Source organism: Halichoerus grypus, chromosome 15, assembly GCF_964656455.1.
Source record: "Halichoerus grypus chromosome 15, mHalGry1.hap1.1, whole genome shotgun sequence".
NCBI lineage: Eukaryota > Metazoa > Chordata > Mammalia > Carnivora > Phocidae > Halichoerus > Halichoerus grypus.
Window position 1 is genome coordinate 25,218,377 of NC_135726.1, and position 26,862 is coordinate 25,245,238.

Sequence of the window (26,862 nt, forward strand, 5' to 3'; positions counted from 1 at the left end):
GAGGATGACTTCATTTTTTTTCAATTATTTTAAGTTGTGGTAAAATATATATAACATAAAACTTACCATCTTAACTATTTTTAATTGTACATTTCAGTAGTATGAAGCACATTCACACTGTTACACAACCAATATGCAAAATTCTTTTCATCTTGCAAAACTGAAACACTATACCCATATTAAACAACTCATTTCCCCTTCCCCTGAAACCCTGGCAACTACCCTTCTATTTCTATCTCTAGGACTTTGACTGCTCTAGGCTTTTCATATAAAAGGAATCATACAGCATTTGTCTTTTTGTGTCTTAACATAATGTCTTCAAGTTCCATCCATGTTGTAGCATGCATCAGATTTTCCTTCCTTTTTAAGACTGAATAATATTCCATTGCATGTATACACCACATTTTGTTTACCCAGTTATCTGTCAGTGGACATTTGGGATGCTTCCTACATTTGGTAATTATGAATAATGTTATGAACACTGGTGTGCAAATACCTCTTTGAGACCCTACTTTCAATTGTTAGGTATATCCATAGAATGGAATTGCTGAATCATACAGTAATTATGTTTTTAATCTTTTAAGGTATTGCTATGCTGTTTTCCATAGCACTGGCTTCATTTTACATTTTTACCATCAGTGCACATGGATTCCAAGTTCCCCACAAGGTGACTCCATTTTTTAAACTATTTCTGAATGTTACCACATCTTGGACTCCATTTTCTTTCAAGCTTTCTTATTAACTGTAAGGATTCTATTTACATACTCTTATTTACCTTTGAACAATTTTTAAAAACTAATATTCACTGAGTGCCTACTTTTGATCCTGGGGATTTTTTTAAATGAGTGAAGTACTAGCCCCTAACCTCTAGAATCTCTCTGACTCGTATGAGACATGTAAAAATACTTGAAACTTACAATGTGATAAGAAATTGTCATCATATCCATATGTAAAAAATACTGTAAGAACTTGTACAAAGTGATTACCTTTGTTAGAAGAATCTCAGTTGGAGTTTCAAAGAGAAGACAGCACTGTGTTTGAATCTAGACTGCTGAGGAGTTTGAAGTTGAAAAGTATAGTGTAAGGGGGAAGTGTATTACAAACTAGCAATAACTTATACTTAAATGTATAACATACTTGAGAAACTATGATCAAGTCAGTCCCAAAGACCATTAAATATCACAGAAAATTATTTTTTATGTTTCCATCAACAATGCATGTATTAAAATTTCATTTATAAAAATATAAAATGAACTGGAGATAGAGTCTACCCACCAGGGATTAGTTGCCTTTTACAAACCAAGCCCAACCCAGACTCAGGCATACAAAGCTTAACACTGTTGTCAAACCACTGAGATTCAGTCAGTCATCTGGGATTGTGACAGGGGCAGAAAGTAGACATCCCACAGCCAATCTGATATAGAATGTGTTTAAAGTGTTTAAAAAGCCTAATGAACCATGCATCCATTAATTTGGTCATGTCACAGAACCATTGTTACCCTAATTAAGGGCCTCTCGGTATGGGGCACCATGACAGACACTCCGGAAAAAGAGTCCTCATCATACTTGCATGATTAAAATCAAAGTCACAGAAAACTGATGCAGACAGATTCCAAGGACATGTGAATGCAAAGTTCCATCCAATTACAAACCCATATAAAGGTATATTATATATATATATATATATACATATATATATACACACACACACACATACATATATATGACATGTAGACATATATATGTGCATATATATATGACATGTAGGTGTGTGTGTGGGGGTGTGTGTGTATGTATATATATATATATATATATATATATATATATATATATATATCCTAAGACAGAATGCATACTGTAGTAGAGAGGATAAGTAGGTGTCATGGGCAGGTATGTATATTAATAGATTGGATCAGTGGACCTTTGGGGAAAAGTCATTACTTCTTGCATTTATCAGGAAAGTTCACTCAAGGATGTTTTGGGAAAGTTCAATTTTTAAAGATAATCATCTCCTTTCTACACTTTGCACATAAAGAGCTAACCATTAAGGTAGTAAATCATAGATCAAAGTTAGTTAGCATAACCTAGATAGCAGAAAAAGGCATTTTTCACATGTAAAAAGTAAGAAATTTACTACCAAGGTAATGTTATCAGGTGCCTGGTAATTTTCACCCACGGAAATAAAATATGATACACGAACCGCTCCATAATATTTGGGTGCACATGAGCTAACCTTATTTTCTCTGTCCCAGAGCCAACACTTATGTAATTATTTGATATATATAATTTTTTTATCAAAGGCATTGGCGCACATCAGTGAGAACTTTCAACCACCTTGAAAATGACCTTTAGAATATTTCATTAGCAGACTGTCTTTCAGAGCCTGAGTTGACATTCATGTTTCTTCATACCAGTCTTTCATCCATAAAACCCTTTGTTCTACTGAACAGTTTCCAGACAATGTAGGCAATCAAAAAAAAAAAAAAAAAAAAAGAAGAAAGCAAGCGTCCACTCCAGTATTTGATCAGTCTTATTCAAATCTCATCTATTAATATCTTTTGAGATCTTTCTAAGAATTTTATTTCCTTTCTTTATCATATTATTTCCTAAAAAAAACTCCCCGAATTTAATGAAACGGAAACTTGATATTTCATAGGAAATAGGCACAATTCGTGGTTAAATTTTATCCATTTCTATCACTTTCAATAAAGTTTATGGGAAAATAACTGCTGTGTTGAGCTCAAAGATTTATTTTTAATTACAGAAGGTTGAATTTTCAGCAAATTTTTAGGAAAAAACTCTCAGTTACTTAAATAGCATTTTATACACACCAAAATATATGGTCAAAATGAAACAATCTAAATAGTCAAATAGATATTTTTCAGTATTTTAATAAAAATAAAATGTTAACTGAGTATTGTGAGGAGCAACATGTTTATAACATATCCTATAAATCGGGTTTGTTTTAGAACCACAAACACAGGACACATACAACATAGAAATCCATTGTGTCTAGGGCGCCTGGGTGGCTCAGTCATTAAGTGTCTGCCTTCGGCTCAGGTCATGATCCCAGCGTCCTGGGATCGAGTCCCACATCGGGTTCCCTGCTCAGCAGGAGCCTGCTTCTCCCTCTCCCACTCCCCCTGCTTGTGTTCCTGCTCTCGCTATCTCTCTCTCTGTCAAATAAATAAATAAAATCTTTAAAAAAAAAAAAAAAAAAAAGAAATCCATTGTGTCTAGTCTCTGCAATGCAAAAATCATGTTGGCTTCTTCAACCCTTCCAATATTTATGTGCAGATGTGTATCATTTTAGCTGATGTACTTTGGAACCTTAAAAATGAAGCTGTTACTGAACAGGTAAAATTTTGATGTATCCTGGCATCACACTGTGTGAAATATGTACATTTCAGAAGCAGAAAATGCTGCTTTTGGTGCAAGACTATGCCTATTAATCCTACCACAGTAATTTAAACAACCATTGGGAGACTTTGCTCTTAAAAGTTAAACACAAGGGCGCCTGGGTGGCTCAGTTGGTTAAGCGACTGCCTTCGGCTCAGGTCATGATCCTGGAGTCCCTGGATCGAGTCCCGCATCGGGCTCCCTGCTCAGCAGGGAGTCTGCTTCTCCCTCTGACCCTCCCCCCTCTCATGTACTCATTCTCTCTCTCTCTCAAATAAATAAATAAAATCTTTAAAAAAAAAAAAAAAGTTAAACACAAGCCATTAAAATCAGAGAAACACCAAGCTCAATTTGATTTATTATCTCTTAAACATTATGCTTCTGCCTATTGGATAAGGGGCCCCAGCAGCGAGACTGAAATTTGTGAGATTCTTTTTCTTAATAGAGATATTGATTTTGCCTTTTGTTCTAGAACTTAGAATATCCTAGTTTCATTATGTTTTAATATTTTGTTGTTCAAGCTAGTTTGCTTTTATGGTACTTCATAACATTATGTTTTGTGAATGACATAAGAAGAAGAAGGAATAGAATTTGGTTTCAAATAATGTAACTTAGAAGAGACAAATGCGGATTGTCAAAAAGTTGAAGAGTTAGAAGAAGCAAGATTCTCTTTACACTCTTCTTTCAAAAAAATATTACTGAAAACTTCTAAATATGTCAAAATACTTTTTTTAATTTTTAATTTTAATTCCAGCTAGTTAGCATACAATGTTATATATTAATTTCAGATGTACAATCTAGTAATTCAACAGTTCCATCCACCACCCTGTATAAATCATGACAAGTGCACTCCTTAATCCCCATCACCTATTCAACCCATCCCCCCACCCACCAGTAACCCCATCAGATTGTTCTCTATAGTTAAGAGGCTATTTCTTGGTTTGCCCCTCTCTATTTTTCTCCCTCTGCTTGTTTTGTTTCTTAAATTCCACATGTGAGTGAAATTATATGATATTTGTCTTTCTCTGACTGACTTATTACACCGAACATTATACTCTCTAACTCCATGTCATTGTAAATGGCAAAATTTCATTCTTTTTTATGGCTGAATAATATTCCATCATTTATATATCACATCTTCTTTATCCATTCATCAATCGATGGACACTTGAGCTGCCTCCACATCTTGGCTGTTGTAAATAATGCTGTTATAAACATAGGGGTGCATGTATCCCTTTGAATTAGTGATTTTGTACTCTTTGGGTAAATACCCAGTAGTGCAATTGCTGGATCGAGGGTAGTTCTATTTTTAACTTTTTGAGGAATCTCCATACTGTTTTCCACAGTGGCTGCAGCAGTTTGCATTCCCACCAACAGTGCACAAGTATTCCTTTTTGCATGTTGCTGTTCAGTTTTCCGAACACCATTTGTTGAAGAGATATTCTTTTTCCCATTGGACATTCTTTTCTGCTTTGTCAAAGATTAATTGGCCATATAATTATGGGTTCATTTCTGGGTTTTCTATTCTGTTCTAGTGATCTATGTGTTTGTTTTTGTGTCAGTACCATACTGTTTTGATTACTATAGCTTTGAAATGTAACTTGAAGTCTGGAGTTGTGATGCCTCCAGCTTTGCTTTTCTTTTTCAAGATTGCTTTGGCTATTCAGGGTCTTTGTGGGTCCATACAAATTTTAGGATTGTTTGCTCTAGGTCTGTGAAAAATGCTGTTGGTATTTTGATAGCGATTGCATTAAATGTGTAGGTTGCTTTGGGTAGCATAAACATTTTAACAATATTTGTTCTTCTAACCCATGAGCATGGAAGGTCTTTCCATTTCTTTGTGTCATCTTGAATTTCTTTCATCAGTGTTTTATAGTTTTCAGAGTACAAGTCCTTACCTCTTTGGTTAGGTTTATTCCTATGTATCTTACTATTTTGGGTGCAATTGTAAAGTGGATCGTTTTCTTAATTTCTCCTTCTGCTGCATCATTATTGGTGTATAGAAATGCAACAGATTTCTGTACATTGATTTTGTATCCTGCGACTTTACTGAATTCATTGATCAATTCGAGCAGTTTTTTGGTGGAGTCTTTAGGGTTTTCTATATGTAATATTATGTCATCTGCAAGTAGTAAATGTTTTACTTCTTCCTTACTCATTTGGATTCCTTTTATTTCTTTTTGTTGGCTGACTGCTGTGGCTAGGACTTCCAGTACTATGTTGAATAAAAGTGGTTAGAGTAGACATCCTTGTCTCGTTCCTAACCTTAGGGGAAAAGCTCTGTTTTTCCCCATTAAGGATGATGTTAGCTGTGGGTTTTTCATAGATGGCCTTTATTATGTTGAGGTATTCTTTGCTGAGGGTTTTTATCATGAATCGATGTTGTACTTTGTCAAATGCTTTTTCTGCATCTATTCAAATGATCATATGGTTCTTATCCTCTTATTGATGTGATGTATCACACTGATTGATTTGTGAATATTGAACCTCCCTTGCAATCCAGGAATAAATCCCACTTCATCGTGGTGAATGATTTTTTTAATGTATTGTTGGATTCCGTTTGCTAGTATTTTATTGAGAATTTTTACATCTGTGTTCATCAGGGATATTGGCCTATAGTTCTCTTTTTTAGTGGTATCTTTATCTGGTTTTGGTATCAGGGTAATGCTGGCCTCATAAAATGAATTTGGAAGTTTTCCTTCCTTTTCTATATTTTGGAATAGTTTAAGAAGAAGAGGTATTAACTCTTCTTTAAATGTTTGGTAGAATTCACCTGTGAAGTCATCTGGGCCTGGACTTTTGTTTGTTGGGAGTTGGGGTTTTTTTTGTTTTTGTTTTTTTTATTATTACTGATTCAATTTCTTCGCCAGTTATTATTCTGTTCAAACTTTCTATTTCCTCCTGTTTCAGTTTTGGTAGTTTATACGTTTCTAGAAATTTAACCATTTCTTCCAGGTAGTCCAAATTGTTGGCATATAGTTTTTTGGAATATTCTCTTATTGTTTGTATTTCTGTGGTGTTGGTTTCAAACTATTTCTTAAACAAAAGAACCAGATGGTTATAGAGTAACTTAAAGCAACTTTCTACCCACTTATGGCCAGGAAATATTTTTCAGTCTTAGAACTCAAACACTGTAATATCAGATTGGAATGGAACCAGTTAAATAGAGGAGAAAAATCACCAATAAAACCTTCTGAAGAACTTCATGAAGAGAAAAAGCTTAGCAATGAACTTAAATTCACAGGAGAGGTTGTCCAGCATTCATGCACAGTTGAGATGACTTGTCAAACAAGAATCAAACTCTCTCCTGATAAGATGTGTTAAAACTCATTTAAGGAAACTACTTATTGAAGGTGCAGAAGAGATGGTAAAAGTGAGATATGGAGTATATACTGAAGAGGGATGGGGCTATAAATGGCTTTTTTAGCTTTCCTAAATATAACCAAATCATGTTCATATGTCAGATTATGCTTTTGGAGTGTTTCAGTGGGTCTTGAACATTTGAACCTTTTTGTATTCAATAATTTTCACTGAGCACCTTCTATGTTTCAAACACTGAACTAGGCACTGAGGTTATAACAACATGTCAAGTGGACTCTCTCCTATGCAGGGAGGGAGACAGTGTGTGAGAGCTCATGCACATATATCCTCTTACAGACTGGTCCTAATGAATGCCTCTTTATGTTGATCTGGGCTTTATCCTCTTCACAATTCTGGAAAACTGGAAAGAGATCATGGGAAATTGAGGCACTAGTTTGAGTCAGTAACCTTGTATTTCTCAGCATATAATCATGAATAAGGGTCTGCCACCTTGACTCATATCTGCCATACACTACCCAAAATTAATTTTCCAGTCAGCCCCCAAACTCTCCCTTAACAGTAGCTCCTCCTCTTCACTCCTGTTCCATCCCCAATTTATTCTTCACAATCTACATTCTGCCCCACTGCTATGCTGAAAGCTCTTTCACCAGAGTCCCCAGTGACCTCTTATAATCAATTCCAATAAACATTTCTCAATCTGTGCTGTGTGCATTTTGTTTGCTCCTTTGGGATCCACTCCCATCTCTCCTCCAATTTGCTCCGCACCAGAGGCTTATCTGTATGGACTACCTCACAGACTTCCTTGCTTCTGATTGGGCTTGGCCAGTGGAGAGCACATGCAAAAGAGTAGGGGAAGAGTCAAGACAGTGTCAGGATAGTTCCCCTCCATCCTCACCCTGCGAAGCCCCTCAAACAAAGTCCAGAGCTCCCTCATGCCAGGTTCTGGTAACTGCTCCCTCTTCTTGCCCATTTAGGCTGAGGAGCAGTCACGGCCTCACTCGCTTACTAGCCCCGGTGAGAGGCACTGTCATCATGGAGTTTCCCCCACATCTTAGTAAACAGCCTCTTTATTAAGCGCTCCTCAAATTAACCCATTTGAGAGCTCAATCTGTTTCCTGTGGACAACCTGACAAACTACAGTCCTTATCTTACTTGCCGCTCTCCACCATTTGATAACCAATGTCCACTCTCTTCTTATCTCTGACTCTACCTTCTTAGTCTCCTTAATGAGTCTGTCTTAGTGTGGTCAAGAAAGAGTGACTCTATTAATCTTCAACAGCCCTCCCCCATAAACGTATAGTCTGAGTAAAAACAATGTGCTTTGATGGAAACATAGGTTCAAAACAAGCTCCCTATGCAGTGCCCTTACTCACACACACACACACCAAATTCATTTTATGCCCCTGGGTACCTCCGAAATAAAGTCTAGATTCACTTAGTAGCTTCTCTTCCTCTGCTTATCCCTTAAATACTGTTACTCTGTTACTTTCCACATGCACGTTTTACGTTTTCCATGCTTTTATTTTATACATTCTTTCTGTGAAACTTCAAGTCTATGGGTTCAATTTCCATACAAATGTTGAACACCTACCACTTTACCAGTCCTCTCCTCTGACCTTTTGTCCCAACAATCCTTCTGAGTAGAAGGTAGTCCCTTTAGGAGGCCCCAAAGAATCTCAAACTCAAAAAATTCACACCAGAATCATTAAGAGCCCTCCAAGACCTACCCATTCTCCAGTTCCCTATCCCAGTGAATGGCATTGATATCAGCTCAGAATTCCAAGACAGAAATCTGTAAGCTGTCCTTGATGCTCTTACTCCATCCCCCTTCACCCATGAAATCATCCAGACAGGACTATTGGTTCTATCCTCTTACATCTTAAACCTACCCCTCTCCTTTCCTCAACTTCACAGCCTCCTAAGTATACCATCTGAATCAAATCTTACCCTTCTATAATCCATTTTCCATACCATTTCTCTCTGATGTTTAAAAAAAAAATCTTATCCTGTTACTCTCCCTTTGTATCTTTCAAGGACTATATTACATTCAGGAAAATATATTTGAACTTTCCCAAAAAAAACACGCAAGACCCCTAACTACATTTCTAGGCTCGTATCATCACAAAACACACATATATCATAAAATCCAGTCATTTATAATTAATGTTATATGGTCATGTATACCTACACAAGTACACTCCTATTTCCAAACTCTCCATTCTGTTATAGTGTTCTATTTGTCTATCTTTATGCCAATAATTATCTTTACTGTAGCTTTACAAAAGTCTCGCTGCTACCAACACACACACCCCATAGTCTGGGTGCTTAGTGTGGTATATTTCCTCATAAGTACTGCTTAGCTGGCATGCCACAAGTTTTGGATGTTGCATTTTCCTTTTCATTCAGTTCAAAATACTTTTTAATATTCCTTTTGATTTCTTCTTTGATCCATGAGTAATTTAGAAGTGTGTAATTGAGTTACCAAGTTTTGAGGGCTTTCCAGGTATCTTTCTGTCATTGGTTGGTAATTCAATTCCTACATGGTCAGAGAACACACATTGTATGTTTTGAATCCTTTTAAATTTATCAGGACTAGTTCTATGGTCCAGAATTTGGTCTAACCTGATAAATGTTCAACAACTCAAAAAAAAAAAAAAAAAAAAAAACTGTTGTTAGGAGGAGTATTATATAAATGTCAATTAGATCAAGGTGGTTGATTAGTACAATAAGTCTTCCATATCCTTATTGATTTTTAGTCCTCCTTTTCAGTCGGTTATTGAGGGGAAATATTAAAATACCTAACTATAATTGTGAATTTGTCTAGTTCCCCTTGCAGTTCTACCAGTTTTTACCTCATATATTTTGCAGCTCTGTTATTAGACGCTTAAACATTTAGGTTGTTATGTCCTCCTAATGAACTGACCCCTTTATCATTATGAAATGACTTTCATTTACCCTGATAATATTCTTTGCTCTGAATCCTACTTTATCTGATATTAATATAGACAATCTAGCTTTCTTTTGGTTAGTGTTAGCATTGTATATCTTTTTCTATTGTTTTATTTTAAATCTATTTCTGTCTTTGTAAATTGTGTTTCCTAATAGCAGCATATAATGGGATAATGTTTGCCTATTCAATCTGACAATCTCTGTCTTTTAGGTTTGGGTTTTTTGTTTTAGCAGTTGCCTTGTGGTTCATTATATATATATTGTATTTATATAAATATTGTATTATATGTATACATATATACATATATACATACATATATACATAAATACATAAATATAAATATACATTTATATATATTGTATCATATATATAGTGCATTTATCAACTCCATATGAAGAATTAAAACCTCACAAGAGTATACTTCTATTTCTCTCTACTCAGCCTTTGTCATACATTTCTTTTTTACATGTTACAAATTCCACAATGTACTGTTTTATTTTTGTTTTAAAAATCAATAATCTTGTAAAGCAATTTTAAAAATAAGGAAATAATCTTGTATATTTATCAATGTAGTTGCCATTTCCAATGCTTTTATTACTTTATGTAAAGTCCTGTTTCCATCTAATGTGATTTCCTTTCTCCCTGAAGGACTTCCTTTAGCATTTCTTATAATATAGGTCTGCTGGTAATTAATTATTTCAGCTTCTGTATTTCTGAAAGTCCTTATTTTACCTTCAATTTTGAAAGATATTTTACTGAACATAAATTCAAAGTTGACAGCTAAATTCTAAGTTATTTTGTTTGTTTGTTTTTTATTATTTAAAGATGATATTATTGGCTCAGAGCATCATGAATGTTCCTCTTGGTCACAGTTTTGTTCTACACTGTTTCATAGGTCAACTGGACCTCCAAGACCAATCAGCTATGACCATAGAAACAAGTTACAGAGACAAGAAGAATGACAAACTCCATAACAACCCCATCCACAGAGGGGCCTATTTTTTTCTGACAAAAATTCAAAGCAAAATTGGCTTCCCTCCTTTTTATTTTAAATTACATTTCACTATAGGTAAATAGCATTGAATAAATTTTATGTAACCACTAGTCATTAGATTTCTTATTTCTTAATGTTAATATACTGTATTCCAAGATTAAAATAAATAAAAATGCAAACTTATTATTTAACAGAAAATATTTAATTAACATTATGTTTTATTTCCTGTTTGTTTGAATCAAGCAACTTTGAAGTTGGGAGAGTATACTGGAAATGCTTAAATCACTTAAAATAATTTAGACCTGCTATTAATTTTATATCACAAGTGAGCAGTTAATGCAGAGTTAGCAAGTTCATCACTGCTTTTAATTAAACTTAAGTTGATTGTAAAGAGAGAATTACTGAGCATTTGAGAGATATATCTAATGGCTATATAATTAGATGAAAATTACATAAGAAAGGAATGCCCAATTTAATTTTTGGTATATTAGCTGTATAGGAAATATGGAGATACTTCATTCACATTTATCAAAATAGCCTACAGCAAGATAATTACAGATCACTTTTGAAAATAGTGGCATTTAATAGACATATTAATTGATATCAATCTTCCTTCAAATAGCCCATTAAGTGGAAAACTCTTACACAGAAAATACTTTATCTATAAAAATCAAAATGCATATCTTTTATTTGCAATGTTAATTGACTCTCACTCATATATTTTCATTTATTAAAGTTAAATAATGATTTTCTTTGCTTTCTTGATAATTAAATAGCCATAACAAAGATTCTCAATTAAATCATGATGGTAGCTAACACTCAATTTATAACAATAACGATGATATACCAGGTAATCAGAAAAACAAAATCTGAATTCATTATACTGAAATAAGAAAACTATATGACTAAGTTTTGAGGGTATTTAAGATTGGGTAAACTTCTAATAACAATTTTTAAAATAATCTCTTTTTGAGGAGGTTGCAATAATTTGATGGAAAATCATATCAGAACTTTTGTCTTATGAAAGTAACTGGCTGGCTGAGGACTGCTGTTAGGAAAAGTGAACATTTCCATTCAGTTCACACTACCTACTACATATAGATATTTTGGGTTTGGTTCTAAACCATCACAATAAAATGAACAACACAATAAAGTGAGTGAAAGGAACTTTTTGGTTTCTCAGTGCATATAAAAGTGGTTTACACTATACTGTAGGTCTATTAAGTGTGCAAGAGCTTTATAGCTAAAACAACAATGTATAAACCTAGGCAATTGCTTAAAATAAGACAACATTGGAGTATGCCACATTGATCGACTCTTCCTTTCATAAATGATTTCTCTGTAGCATGTGATGCTATTTGATTACATTTTACCCACAGTAGAACCTGTTTCAAAATTGGAGTCAATCCTATCAAATCCTGCCACTTCTTTACCAACTAAGTTTATGTAATATTCTAAATCCTTTGTTGCCATTCCTACAGTCTTCACAACATCTTCACTGGGGGCAGATTCCATCTCAAGAAACTACCCTCTTTGCTCATCCATAAAAAGCAGCTCCTCGTCTGTTAAAGTTTTATCATGAGATTGCAGCAATTCAGTCACATCTGTAGGCTCCACTTCTGATTCTAGTTCTCTTGCTATTTCTACCACATCTGCATGACTTCCTCCCTGAAGTCTTGCACCCCTCAAAGTCATAGTTGAGAGTTGGAATCGACTTCTTCCAAACTCCTGTTCATGTTGTTATTTTGACCTCTTCCCATAAACCACAAATGTTCCTCATGGCATCTAGAATGATGAATCCTTTCCGGGAAGTTTTCAATTTACTTTGCCAAGATCCATCAAAGGAATCACTACCTATAACAGCTATAGTCTTATGAGATGTATTTCTTAAATAATAAGAACTGAAAGTCAAAATGACTCCTTGATCCACAGGCTACAGAATGAATGTCATATTAGCAGCCATGAAAACAACATTAATTTCGTTGTACATCTCCATCAAAGCTCTTGGGTGACTAGGTGCATTGTCAATAAACAGTAATATTTTTAAAGTAATCTTTTTTTCTGAGCAGGTCTCAACAGTGGGCTTAAAATAGTCAGTAAACCATGTTATAAACAGACGTGCTGTCATCTGAGCTTTGTTTTTCCATTTATAGACACAGGCATGGTCAATTTAGCATAATTCTTAAGGACCCTAGAATTTTTGGAATGGTAAATGAGCACTGGCTTCAACTTCAAGTCACCAGCTACATTAGCCCCTTAGAGAATCAGCTTGTCCTTTGAAGCCAGGTTTTGACTTCTCTTCTCTAGCTGTGAAAGTCTTCTAGAAGGCTGTTTCATCGACATTGAAAATCTGTTTAGTGTTGTGGCCTTCATTAACTATCTTGGCTAGATCTTCTGGATAACTTGCTGCAGCATTTCCATCAGTTCTTGCTGCTTCACTTGCACTTTTATGTTTTCCTTAACCCTCATGAACCAACCTCTGCTGGTTTCAAACTTCTCTTCTGCAGCTTCCTCACCTGTCTCAGCCTTCAGAAAATTAAATAGAGTTAGGGTCTTGCTCTGGATCAGGCTTTGGTTTAAGGGAATCCTGTGGCTGGTTTAAGCTTCTCTTCAGACCACCCAAACTTTCTCCATACCAGCAGCAAAGCTGTTTCACTTTCTTATCATTTGTGTGTTCACTAGAGTAGCACTTTTTATTTCCTTCAGGAACTTCTCCTTTGCATTCACACCTTGGCTGTTTGGCACAAGAGGCCTACCTTTTGGCCTATTTTGGCTTCTAACATGCCTTTCTCACTAAGCTTAATCATTTCTAGTTTTTGATTCAAAGTGAGATACATACGGCTCTTCCTTCCACTTGAACACTTAGAGGCCACTGTAGGGTTATTAACTGGTCTAACTTCAACACTGTTGGGTCAGGGGATAGGGAGCCCCCAGGGAAGGGAAATATAGAGAACAGCCGTTTCATGGAGCTGTCAGAACACACATTTATCGATTAAATTTGCTGTCTTATATGGGCGTAAGTCATGGCGCCCCAAAACAATTAGAATAGTAACATCAGATATCACTGATCAGAGAGGACCATAACAAATGTAATAACAATGAAAAAGCTTGAAATATTGCGAGAATTACCAAAATGTGACACGGAGACACAAAGTGAACAAATGCTGTTGGGAAAAAAAACGGTGCCAATAGCCTTGCTTGACACGGGGTTACCATAAACCTTCAATTTGTAAAAATGCAACACAGTGTACAAAACAGCAATATTAACTCTCGTCACCATGCTGTACCTGAGATCTCCAGGCTTACTCATCTTATAACTGAAAGTTTGTACCCATCTCCCCGCTTCCCCCACCCACCCCAGGCCATGATAACCACTATTCAACTCCCTGCTTCCGTGAGTTTAACTGTTTTAGATTCCACATATAAGTGAGATCATGTAGTACTTTTCTTTCTGTGTCTGGGTGATTTCACTTAGCATTATGTCTTCCAGAATCATCCATGTTCTCACAAATGAAAGAATTTCTTCCTTGTTTATGGCTGAATAGTATTCCATTGTGTACATATATACTACATTTCCTTTATCCATTCATCTGTTGATGGACACTTAGATTGTTTCCATATCTGAGCTACTATAAATAACACTGCAACAAACATGAGGCTGCAGATATCTCATGAAAATAGAGACCTTATTTCCTTTGGATATATACCCAGAAGTGGTATTACTGGGTCATCTGATAGTTCAGTTTTTAATTTTTTGAGGAGCATCCATAATGTTTCCATGATAGTGGTTATCACTGGACATTGCACCAACAGTACACAAGGCTTCCCTTTACTCGGCATCTCACCAACGCTCGTCTTTTCTCTTTTTGGTAATGGCTATCCTAACAAGGGTGAGGTGATATCACACTGTGGTTTTGATTTGCATTTCCCTGATGATGAGTGATGTCGAGCACCTTTTCATATACCTGCTGGCCATTTGCAGGTCTTCTTTGGAGAAATGTCTCTTCAGGTCCTTAGTCCTTTTTTTTTTTTAGCTGAGGTATTTATTTTTCTGCTGTCACGTTGTTTGAATTCCTCTTTCTTAGTCTTTTCTACTCTACATGTAATACTGCATATAAAAGCTGAGTTTTTAAGTTTTAAGAATAAAATAAAAGGTTAAAATATTTTTTAAAACTCTCTTACTGGGGCGCCTTGGTGGCTCAGTCGGTTAAGCATCTGCCTTCGACTTAAGTCATGATCCCAGGGTCCTGGGATCGAGCCCTACATTGAGCTCCATGCTCAGCCAGGAGTCTGTTTCTCCCTTTCCCGCGGCTGCTCCCCCTGCTGTGCGCTCTCTCGCTTTCAAATAAATAAATAAAATCTTAAAAAAAAAAAAAAAAAGCTCTCTTACTAAAAGCAGAAGATGAGGATAATTGATAGCTAGAGTTGTACTTCATCTTGAAAAACCACCCTCTATCCAACTCAGCATCAGGCTCCTTGGTGCTTGGCTTTTCTAGTATCCTATGAGGCCAAGTTAACACAAGCTTCCTCACAAAATCCTCACTACACCAGTAATGTAAGTGCATAGCTGTTCCTTCCAACCAAATGGTGTTAACACAATGAGATCCCCCTTTTTGATCAGGACAGTAACAAATATTTGTGTGATTCTAGGTAATGCCCAAGCATGATTATATGCAGTATACAAGACAATTCATATACTCTCAGTAGGAACGAAAATTGTTCCACTTTCCTGAACAGAAATTTTAATTGTAGTAAGTTATCCAAAAATTATAACTAAGATTAGGTGGAAAGATTGAGTGAAGAAATCTTTCAGAGATTTGTATATAAAATCCCCATAATAAAAGATTGGTAAAATAAATTGTCATGTGATAGATTTCTATAGATTCAGTAAAAGTAGTGTTATAAAATAATTTTATTGGTCTAGAAATATGAAAATGAAGTATTAAATGAACAAAAGATATAACATAACAAAAAATTATAATAATATGTATGGTTCCCTTAATTAGAAATAAAATGTGTATCTTAAATATCTATATGCAAATACATAATCTAGATAAGTACTCAGACCAACATATTCAAAGTAGTCATCTCTTGGTGAAATTGTGGGTGATTACATTTCTTTATTTTCTTCATGTCTAAATTTTCTAAATTTCTTCTCTAAACATGTTTAACTTGTATAATCAGAACAAATTAAAGTTTAGAAATATGAAAGCAATGATTGTCCCTGGGTGTTTAGGATTATGCTTTTCCCTTACTTCTCTATAATAAACAAGTATTACTTTTATAATCGAAAAATAAATTGTATTTTTAAAAGAACGGCATAAGTATAATGTAAAATGAGGGAATAAGTTTGATTCCACAAGAGACTTTATCAGGATTATAATACACTGTTGAGAGATCCTGCATGAGCCATTCCAATGTTAAACATACCACTGTAGAAACAATTTTCCGCCCAAAATTAGTACAATATAAGCTGGTTCGGTGGCAAGGATTTCCAATTACAAATTGATATTCATTGCCTTTGTAATATACAAAGGTAATTTTCCTCTTCGGATATGAAAAACAAATCCTGAGCTATGTTACAGTAAACCCACCAGTGCTAGGATAACTGCCAGGAATTGCCATTTGCCATCCTCACTGGATAAATCATTCTCTCTAGAAAGCCAGAAGTTGGGTAGTAATTCAAATATTGTCAATATATGTAACTATATTGTTGCTAACATCATCAACAGAGAGTATGTTTGCTATATGGCAATATGTAATGTGAAAGCATTCATTTAACAAGCAAGAAAAATACTTGTTTTGGATGACTACACAAGTACTTTTAGTGTTATAAGACCAATCAAGGCTTTCTAACAGACAGACTTTCTAGAACTTCCAGTCCCTTACCATGGTTTTAATACAGGGTATTACTTATTCACTTATTTATGTTTCTTTATATAGGAGTCAAAAAAAAAATCTAACATTGTGTCTGTACTAAATACATCTAGTTTTTCTCCACAGAATCTCACAAATTTATCCCCCTACATGTTTATTCTTTTTCAGGCTCCAAGTTTCATGGATCCAATTCATCCCCAGTCATTTCGATGTCAGGGTTAGATTAATTCTCAATTAAAGGATATTTCTCAGTAGACTGATGTCATGGGTTTGATTCTCCAAAGTCAGTTAGTACTGCTTGATTTGAGGCTAATAGACTGGTCTTATAATCGTGGCCATCCATTTCACAAATGGTGACAGTGACAAAGTGACTAAGAAAAAGGGTATTGACAAATCAAAACTAGCTTTTCCCAACTTACTGAAAATAAAAAGCAGCACAACACCTTGAACATGGCAGTCATTCATTCATTCAACAAACACTGAGACCTAGCATGTACCAAGCACTCTTAGAAGTTCTAGAAATACACAAGTAAATATAACAATGTCACTGCCTTCATGGAGCTCTTATTTTGGAATTGGCTCTAAATGTTGTAGATCAGATTGTCAGAATCCTTAACCCCTACCCCAAGGCAAGAATTCTCTAACTGCTCAATTAATTCTTAGTGGATTTTTCAAATACCTCAGGGGCACCCAAAAGAGACATGATGAGGGTCCCCATACCCCCTCCTCTCCATTCTCCAGCATCCAAACATCTAAAAACTACCTGTTTCAAGCAGGGGAACAACTTCATTTTAAGTTCAACATATCAGAGTTCTGCATAAGATTTCATTTGCCAATTAGATTCCATTTGAAGGGAAAAAAAACAAAGGACATCGATAGGGGGAAAAAAAGCAAAGACCCCAATGACTAAGATATCCTAATGGCCCTCCAAAGAATCAGATGTCACTCAGGCCACAGTCTCACTGCTTTCTGAGCTGCAGAACTTCCTAGAGGATGTAGCCCTGTGTCTGCACAGACAATAGGAACTTCTAAAAACTAGAGACTCACTGATTCCAACACATGTCAGCGTAGTGCCCAGGCACCTAGTGCATTCATAAAGTTGACCCACTTTGACCCACACAAAACGGCTCCCTGACTTCTAATTCTACTCACTTCTATAATGTAGAGAAGTTTGTCACTGCTATCATTATTCATTTTGCTTCCAAACTAAACATCTTTCCTTTTTTTTATCATGTTGTTTTTTTCATCATGATAAGCATACTCTTTAATCCCCATCCCCTCCACACTGACCATCTCTTCTGCACTGCTTCAACTCATATCACCCTCATCTCTTTTTCCAACCACTAACATGAATAGATTCATGAAGATGCAATCTGATAGCACACTTCTCATCCTTCTCCAGGTATCTCTGATGCTGTGCTCAACACTTATGCAGGAACAACCTGGGATGCACCTTCCTACCCCTTGTTACTTCAGACAGGGGTTTTGAGATACTCATTAAGATTTTCAAAAGGCCCCAAAAAACCAGCTGTCCTGTATCCTTAGCAAAGTTGGTTACACATCCTTGTATTAACAGTCCATCTTGCCCTGTTCTGCTACCTCGATTCCTCATACCTGTTCTCTGGGACCACATTCTTAAATTAACAATGTGCAAATAAGCCTTTGACTTTGGCTTTGATTTGGGGGAAGGGTGGCTTCTCTGTTGTCTTAGAAGGCAGCTTGAAAAGTGACGTCAGCAAGATGGCATTCTAGGAGGTCTCGATGCTTCCCCACGCCCACCCCCACCCCCACTGCAAAAACAATGATTAAACAACTACCGACCAGTGAAAATAGCTATGGGAGAACTCTGGAGTAGGAAGAAGAGGCAGCAACAACTGGATATGAAAAAGCCTAGGAAGCATTTTACCTGCATCACCCCATCTCCTAGTCTAACACTTATCTTCTCCCCTCCATGGGGGATAAAGAAAGTGAGACCCCCAAAAGACTCCACCACCACGGGCCCAAGCAGCCCTCACCATGGCTCTGGACACCCACAGTCTTGGCCACCTAGGAACCCAGCAGTGTTTGCTGACACTGACATCGCTGACAGAGCTACCTGGATTCTACCCTGCTGTGCCACTCCCCCAAAGCCAGAGATGACGCACTTCACACAGCTGGTGCCCTTGCATCCACCTGCAGGACAAGGTGTTTCCTACTGAAGCCCTTCCTTTAAGGCAAAAAGAGGTGACTGCTCCTTAAATGCACACAGTATAGAAGTTCTTCAAAAAATTAAAAATAGAAAGGCGATATGATCCAGCATCCCACTTGTGGGTATTTATCCAAAGGTACCAAAATCAGGATATTGAAAAGATAACTGCACCCCCATGTTCATTATAACATTATTCACAATAAATGACTTATGGAAACAACCTAAATGTTCATCACTGGATGAACAGATAAAGAAAATGTGGTATAGACATACAATGGAATATCATTCAGCTTTTAAAATGAAGGAAATCTGCCATTTGTTACAGTATGGATGAACCTTGAAGCATTATGCTAAGTGAAATAAGCCAGACTCAGAATGACAATACTGCATAATCTCATTCATATGTGGAATCTAAAAAAGCCAAATTTATAGAAGCAGAGAGCAGACTGACGGTTACCAGGGGCTGGTGGGAAGGAGAAAAGGGGAGATGTTGGTCAAAGGGTACAAACTTTCAGTTATAAGATGAGGAAGTTCTTGGGATCTAATGTACAGCATGGTGACTATAATTAACAATACTGTACTCTATACTTGAACCTTGCTAATAGGGTAGATCTCCAATGATCTCATCACACACACAAAAAAGAAGATGTAACTGAGATGATGAATATGGTTAATTAGCTTGATTGTGATGATTATTTCACAATGTATACATATATAAATTACCAAGTTATTCCCCATAAATATATACAATTTTTAATTGCCAATTATACCTCAATAAAGCTGGAAAGAAAAAAAAAAGATGATGTAGAGAATATAAGTAGTACTGTGCAGACCCAGGTTTCAACCTTAGTTTACAACTAGTTAGCTGCAGGACTTTGCACAAGGCTCATAATCCAGGCACCTTTTAAGAAGTATGAGGAATAGAGGTGCCTGGGTGGCTCAGTTGGTTAAGTGTCTGACTCTTGATTTCAGCTCAGGTCATGAACTCCGGGTCATGAGATTGAGCCCCAAGTCGGGCTCCTTGTTCAGCAGGGAGCCTACTTGAGATTCTCTCTCTCTCCCTTTTCCCCTCCCCACTGCTCACAAAGTCTCTCTCCCTCTTAAAAAAAAAAAGTATGAAAAATAAATAAGGTAATATAGTTGTTAGCTTCCAGACACTCAGACTCCCCTCCCAACCCACAGCCATTTTCAGCACCTTGTAGACTCCCAGAAGATAAGTAGTAATAAAGGAGAAATCAAAACATACAAAATATTCTCTTATAAACGGTGTTTCCTCTTTTTTCCCCAGAAGTTTACTTGTTTATTTTAGAGGCTTTTCCCCTTTAGAATTAGATATTCTAATATCTAAAACCTTTCAGATAATGTTAGTTCCAAGTAGTTACTATTTTAAGAACCTTTTAGATTCTGCAATTCGGGTCCTTTTAATTTTTCAATGAAATTACCAGGGCTTGGTAGTAACCCTTTCAAGAAGATAGGTAAAGCAAGAAGTGAATAGAAAGAAGTCAGCAGGAAAATAGAAGGGTTGCTGAGAGTCACTGAGGTCCCAGCTGCTACTAGGTTGCTGGTGAATTCTGGTAAATTCAATCAATAAAGTTCTAAGAATGTGCCTTCTCTGATCCTACCAAAGCACACTTCACTGGCTTCCTATTCTTAACCAGATCATAAGTAGCTCTTAGCACACTGAAATTTCATTGTTTATTTCCTTGTCCATATCATTCATGAGAAAACTCTGTAAAACATAGGGACCTTCTGCCCGGAATGGGGGCGTTCAGATATCCAATATTTTGCATATACTTTCAGGAAGTTCATTTTCCTAGATTAAGAATCTCTGTATTTGACTCTGAGCATCTTGACAGAGGTGTTCAAATCATGTTAAACTCCCTGTCTCCAATGCCCAATTCCTAATACATAGAATCTATTCAGAAGTATTACTAGGAAAATTAATGAAGAAATGTTTTTCAACTTGGGAAAAGAACTGAATAAATCATACAAGGGCTAAGGTTTGGCAGAGCAGGAATCATGAATAAACAAAGGGATGAGGAGGTGTCAAGATGAAATGGTTTAATATGATTTCACTTATATGTGGAATTTAAGAAACAAAACAGATGAACATATGGGAGGGGGAGGGAAAAAAAGAAAAAAAAAAGAGAGGAAAATGAACCATAAGAGACTCAACAATAGAGAATAAACTGAGGGTTGATGGAGGGAGGTAGGTGGGGGATGAGTTAGATAGATGATGGGCATTAGGAGGGCATTTGTTAGGATGAGCACTGGGGGTTGTAGAATGAATCACTGAATTCTGCTCCTGAAACCAATATTGCACTGTATGATAACTAACTAGAATTTAAATAAAAATTTGAAAAGAAAAAAAAGACAAAATCATTTAGGTTGTGTGAAAAGGCAGAAAAATGACATAAAGGTAAAGAAGACTGATGGTCTGAGAAGATTATGAGCATGCTCAGTATACAAGGAAGAGAATGGAAAAAGAAATGGGAATCTTGTAGTCAAAGAAAGCAATCTAACAGTGAAGATATTTTGAATTATTGTCACATGACTCTCAGCAAGAGAAATAAATTCTTCGTACAGTGACAAGTCTCTGTGTACAAACAGAAATGTAGACTGGAAAAACTACTAACGACTCAATATATAATGAGTAGAAAAGCAGATCTCATTTAACCTATGAAGGAGAGATTTGAGATTTTTAAAAAAAAAGGGAAGCAGATTAAAATTTTACCATCCTATGATGATGGTTTGTCAAGTTGTCCCTACTGAGGTTCGATCTTAATTGTTTTCTGCAGCCTAGAAAGCTGCTACCAGGAAAATAATTGTGTGGTGGATTTTGTTCTTGTGAAATAATTATTTAGCTCTCCAAAACATGGGAAGCCAAGAAAACACTGGATATAACCATCCATCCACCCATCCACCCACCCACCCATCCATCTACCCATCCTCTCATTCATTGAATAAGTGTTGTTTACCAATAGATCCCAGAGACCGGTACACAGAATTTGCTTGATGAATCAAACACTTATGAACTGAGCACTGCACTGATGGTAAGTTTACAAAGATGAACAAGACACCATCACAGCTTTGAAGAGCTCACAATTTAGGAGAGAGTTGGAAATGTAAAGGAATAGCTATAATGCATTCTGAAGATGGATATGTAGCTGGGGGTGTATAACTCTACCTTTTTAAAAACTACTTTATTAAGATTATGTAAATTCAGATTAATTGGGGGCAGATGTGGAGAGAGATTAGCAAGAATTGTAGGCATTTGTAAACAACATATTAACCAAGTTAGATCAAGTTTTAAAAGTCATTTTTACACTTATGTGCAGTTGAAAGACTCTTTATCATAAAACTGATCATCTTAACCATCAGGACTTAACTCTGGCTTTTTCCATTGGGGCTGAACAGGTTACAAAGACTTCATTTCTGAGCAAGACATGCTGTGATGTGTCTTGAGTCAGCACTGCAAATGCTAGTCAAGGTTTCGTATCAACAGTCCTCCTCACCCAGCATCTGTGAGTGACTGAGAGTAAGCCTTTTAACAACTTGCAAGGAATCATTTTTAAAAAGAAAAACAGTAAAAGGAAAAAAAAGAATAAAAATTAAATAAATTTATGACCTTGGCTTTCCAACTTTTATCTGTGCACTTCTTGTTCAAATCATGTCCCCTGGGTCCCTCTCTGCACAAAGGGGAACGTTCCTCTCCTCTGTATGACTAGGATGCCTGCATTTCTCTCTACTCCAGCCCCAGTAGGATGTCGACTTGTGATCAACAGAGAGAATAGATCATGGAGAAATGGGCTATTTTTCTACATGGCATGTTTCCCTGTGACTGCCTTTTTCCTGGTCTGGAAGAAAAGTTTCCATGACAACCAAGTAGCTAACATTCACTCCCCACCAGCTGACTTGCTTGCCTCCCAAATGATCAGCTGGATATTGTGTTAAAATTATTTTACAGAGACTGGCTAATCTGCAGGGATTATTTGTCTTTTTATTTTTGAGAAACTGGCTCCTTGGTGAAACTTTTTAAGTGGACCTAACTTCCTTTTCTGATGCTTTAAGAGCATAATCTCAACCTAACAGAACAAGCTTAAGCCAACATTAGACAGTCACCTCCTGGGACATAAAATATGAATGTGAACCATCCTTCCCCATGAAGGGCACATAAGTGCTTTGAGCAAGAACTAAGCTTTATTTTTCTTTCCCTCCTCATGTACCTAACACATGGTCTAGCAGGTGGTATACATAAAATAAATGTTGAACATCCCAACACCCGAGCTTCTCCAAACAGAGTATTGATGTTTAGGTTGATGGGCTGAGGCAGAATCAACCTCCTAGTAATGTAATAATCTTACTTTTTTAAATGTCTGCCTATAAAAAGAGTGAGAAATTTGCAGTAGAACATTAGCACATACCAATTGTTAAGCCTGTGCATGTAAGAAAGACTGGAAGGAAATATACCAAAATATTTACAGTTATGTTTTGTAGGTGAAAATATGAGAATATGTCTTCTGATTTTTCTCGATTTAATTTTTTTTCTTTTTTGTTAACTAAACAAAGTTTTTTGTTGAGTATCGTCTTGGTCCTTTCAGGCTGCTATAACAAGATACCATAGACTGGGTGGTTTATTTTTTGTTTTTCTGACTTGGTAGTTTATCAACAAGAAACATTTATTTCTCATAGTTCTGAAAGCTGGGAAGTCCAAGATCACTGCACCAGCATGGTCATATTTTGGGCCCTCCTCCTGGCTCATACCTTCTTGCTGGGTCCTCACATGGTAGGAGGTGTGAGGGATCTCCGTGAGGTCTCTTCTGTAAGAACATTAATCACATTCAAGAGGGCTCCTCTCTGATGACCTAAGCACCTCCCCAGGCCCTACCTTATAATACCATCACATCAGGCATTGGGATGTCATCATATGAATTTTGGAAAGACACAAACATTCAGATCACATAGCAAGAATCTACAACGTCCAAGGCACTGTATTACCCTCCCCCAGGATAAGAAAGATTAACACATCTCTCATATTCAGAGCCATAAAGACATTGAACTTGATGCTAAAGGAAAGGAGGTTTGTACACATTTGTATTTTATCGTTATCTCTGTGCCTACGATGTGGAAAGTGGAGTCAGGGAAGGGGATGGAAGACAGGAAGATCAGTGAAGAGTATGCTGAAGTGCTTTTGGTAGGAGGGGATGTTAGCCTGAACCAAACTGGGATAGAATGAGTGAAGAGCAAAGAAAAATCAAGACATTTTGGAGGCAGAATTGGTAACAACTTGGAGAGTCACTGAATGGGGGGTTAACAGAAAGAAAGGGATCAAGGGAAACCTCAAATTTCTGACTTAAAGAAATGGGCAGAGAAGGCAAAATATGACAGTCAGAGCAGGATGCTTTAGTGATTTCTAGATAAGGTGAATCTGACTGTTTGTGGGACACCCAAATAGATATATAAAGTTAGCAGCTCAGTGTGGGGCTAGGACAGTGTGTGCGTGGACCCATGAGTAACAGAGAAATGCTTAGGGTACTGGCCCGGCCGTAACCAGAATTTGTAACAGTCTTTCGGATCTCAACGGCACAATATTATTCAGCAGTTATGAGATAGCATGGCGTATTTAGAAAGAACAAAGCTTTAAAGTCAGGCACACCTCAGCTTTGATCTCCGCTCCCTGCTTTCTTGCTACAAAGACCTGGGCAGGTTCTGTATCTGAGCCTCTCTCTCTCCCCATGAGAAATGGGACTGCTCATCACACTCTACAAGGCTGTCATAAAGGTCACAGGAGATGATGCACGTAAAGACATTTGGCACAGAGCAGACCTTAGTGAGTCTTTAGTTCCCCAACCCAAATAGCTTCTGGTGATCTTTGCGGTGTCCCTCCCCCGCCTCCCAGTGCCTCCTGACTCCAGTTTCCATTTTAAACTCCTACGGTTAACAGAAAGCATGGTTTCAATTACCTGATAAAGATAAGATCCTGCCCCCACCCTCCCTTTCTTTGTAAGGTCTGGCCCTGCAGGTGTTTGGAAGCCTCCCCCAGGCTTGTCTACATCTAATTTACTTCCTTTCAGTTGAATGTTATCACAAGTCATGAATTATTCTCACTTCATGTTTACTGCAAACAGATAACCATTATCTCCAATGCGCCTGCTTGGTTTTATCTTAGTGGCTTCACATTTTGCAACTTTTTAATTATTTCATTTTATTTCTCCACATTACGTTGTTTCTCTTCTGCACTGACACTTGGATTAAGAGAGGAAAACAAATTTGTAATTTAATATGCCTTTTCAAACATATTACCGCTGGAAACAAGCTGAGGCCGTAAAGTGTGTTCTGATTGTAAAGTTCAATGACCATATCAAGATTCTTTGGCTGGTAAAGGAGAAGTCTTTCAGATTCTCCTTTACAGGGAGCTGAGTACATTTCAGCAAGGGATTGCAGTCAAGTGAAGCAAGGCTTGGTTGGTTTCAGAAGACAGGGCTCCTTCATTTGAGGGTTTACATAGGGGAGCGGGAGTAGATGGGATCAAAGAGTAGGTATCAGGCCATATCCAAAAAGGGGAATAATGGCCAAACTAGAGAAGAGAAAGCAGTTGCATAGGATGAGGGGGGAGAAAAAAGGAACCAATACTCTGGAATTAGGTAAACCTAAGAATACAGGGAGAGGGTTCAAGTCTGAAGCTATGAACCTGGGGCAGGGATATTTAAGCTTTCAGGCATGATGGTCAAATATCTGCAAATAATACAACTCAAACTGCAATAGGTAAGGACAGACCCTTTTGTCCTCATCCTGAGGGGGTCTCTTTGATTCCCATCCAAGACAGTTATACTAGAGCCTATAAAAGATCCTGCATTCTGTCCCTACCCGCCTCGTGCGTCCCTTTACTCTCTCATCTCAACCCTCCACCTATGTGTCCACTTCTCATCCCCCACAACACACACCCAAACAACTTAGTTTCTCCTTTCTCTGTTCCTGATCGCCCCACCTGACTCCGTGTTCCACCTATGCTCTCCTGGGTTGCACAGCCCAGGTATCTCTGCCAGTTGAGGGGTCTGAAAGAAAATACACAGATCAAAACAACAAACTCCTCATTTTCCTTGTTAGCCACATCAATCAGCCCTGATCAATGGAACTGAGGAGAAAGGCAACCCGTGTTTTGGAAGCACCAGCTGAGTGCCCAGCACTGAAATACTTTACATGCCTTACCCCACTGAATCCTCCTGATGTTCCAGTTTTACATTTGGGGGAATTAAAACTCCCTCGGGTGACAAAGCTGGTGGATGGAAGAAAGACCTAGAACTTAGACACTGGCCATTCTGAGTCCAAATTCCATTTCTGACAAATCCTCATTTATCCATCCCACTTTGATGGTGCAATATTAATCATTTCTCCACAGTGAACTGTCGGCCCTCCGTTATCAGGTATTTCTCCCCTTGTGTCAATGTCTTCCCGGTCCAGCAGAAATACAACATGAACTCGGGAATCACATTAGAGAGCAAAGAGCTTCCAAGTCCTTTATTCACAACTCCAGGTCTCTGGTATGATTTGCATCTCTCATACCTACACTGAAATATAATGTATTTTGTGATGTTAATACTGGAGTGGCATTTAGAGACCCAAAACCTGACACTCAGCTTTAAAATCCTATCATGAGATAAATATCCTTCTTCTGTGCCAGAACGAAAAAAAATCAAAATGAAAAAGCAATACATTTAATAACCATCCAAATGAACAGGAATGACAGGCGCTGTGCTGGCTGGTTTGATGCCAAGTCACCTCTGCCCTGTCTGAGGCGGATCTACCGCTTCTGTCCTCGGCTGCTTATTCAGTCCACAGGCTTCACTTCCTGCTTGATATGCATCCCAGGAGCTGCCCGTGCCAGACATCCTGAAATAAATTACCAAATGGACTCCAGGCAAACTTCTCATTCTCGTTATGAATTTTGAGAAGTATAAAGAACTTCCCGTGGACCACAGCATAGACCTTTCAGGTATGCCGAGAAAAGGTCAGTTTTCCTCTTCTGGAGGATGTATCTCCAAGAGCAGTAGTAAGACCTCCTGTGTTTACAACTCCTTTTGCAACATGGTTCAGAGAAAAGATCCTGGGCTTTGGAGTCAGAGAGACTGAGTT

At 37.2% G+C, this 26,862-nt stretch overlaps 1 long non-coding RNA gene across 1 annotated transcript in view; it reads right to left on the reverse strand.

Annotated features, from left to right (window-relative positions):
* Positions 1–26,862, reverse strand: part of LOC144380248 (uncharacterized) — an 882,993-nt gene that overhangs the window by 709,105 nt on the left and 147,026 nt on the right. The window lies entirely within an intron of this gene.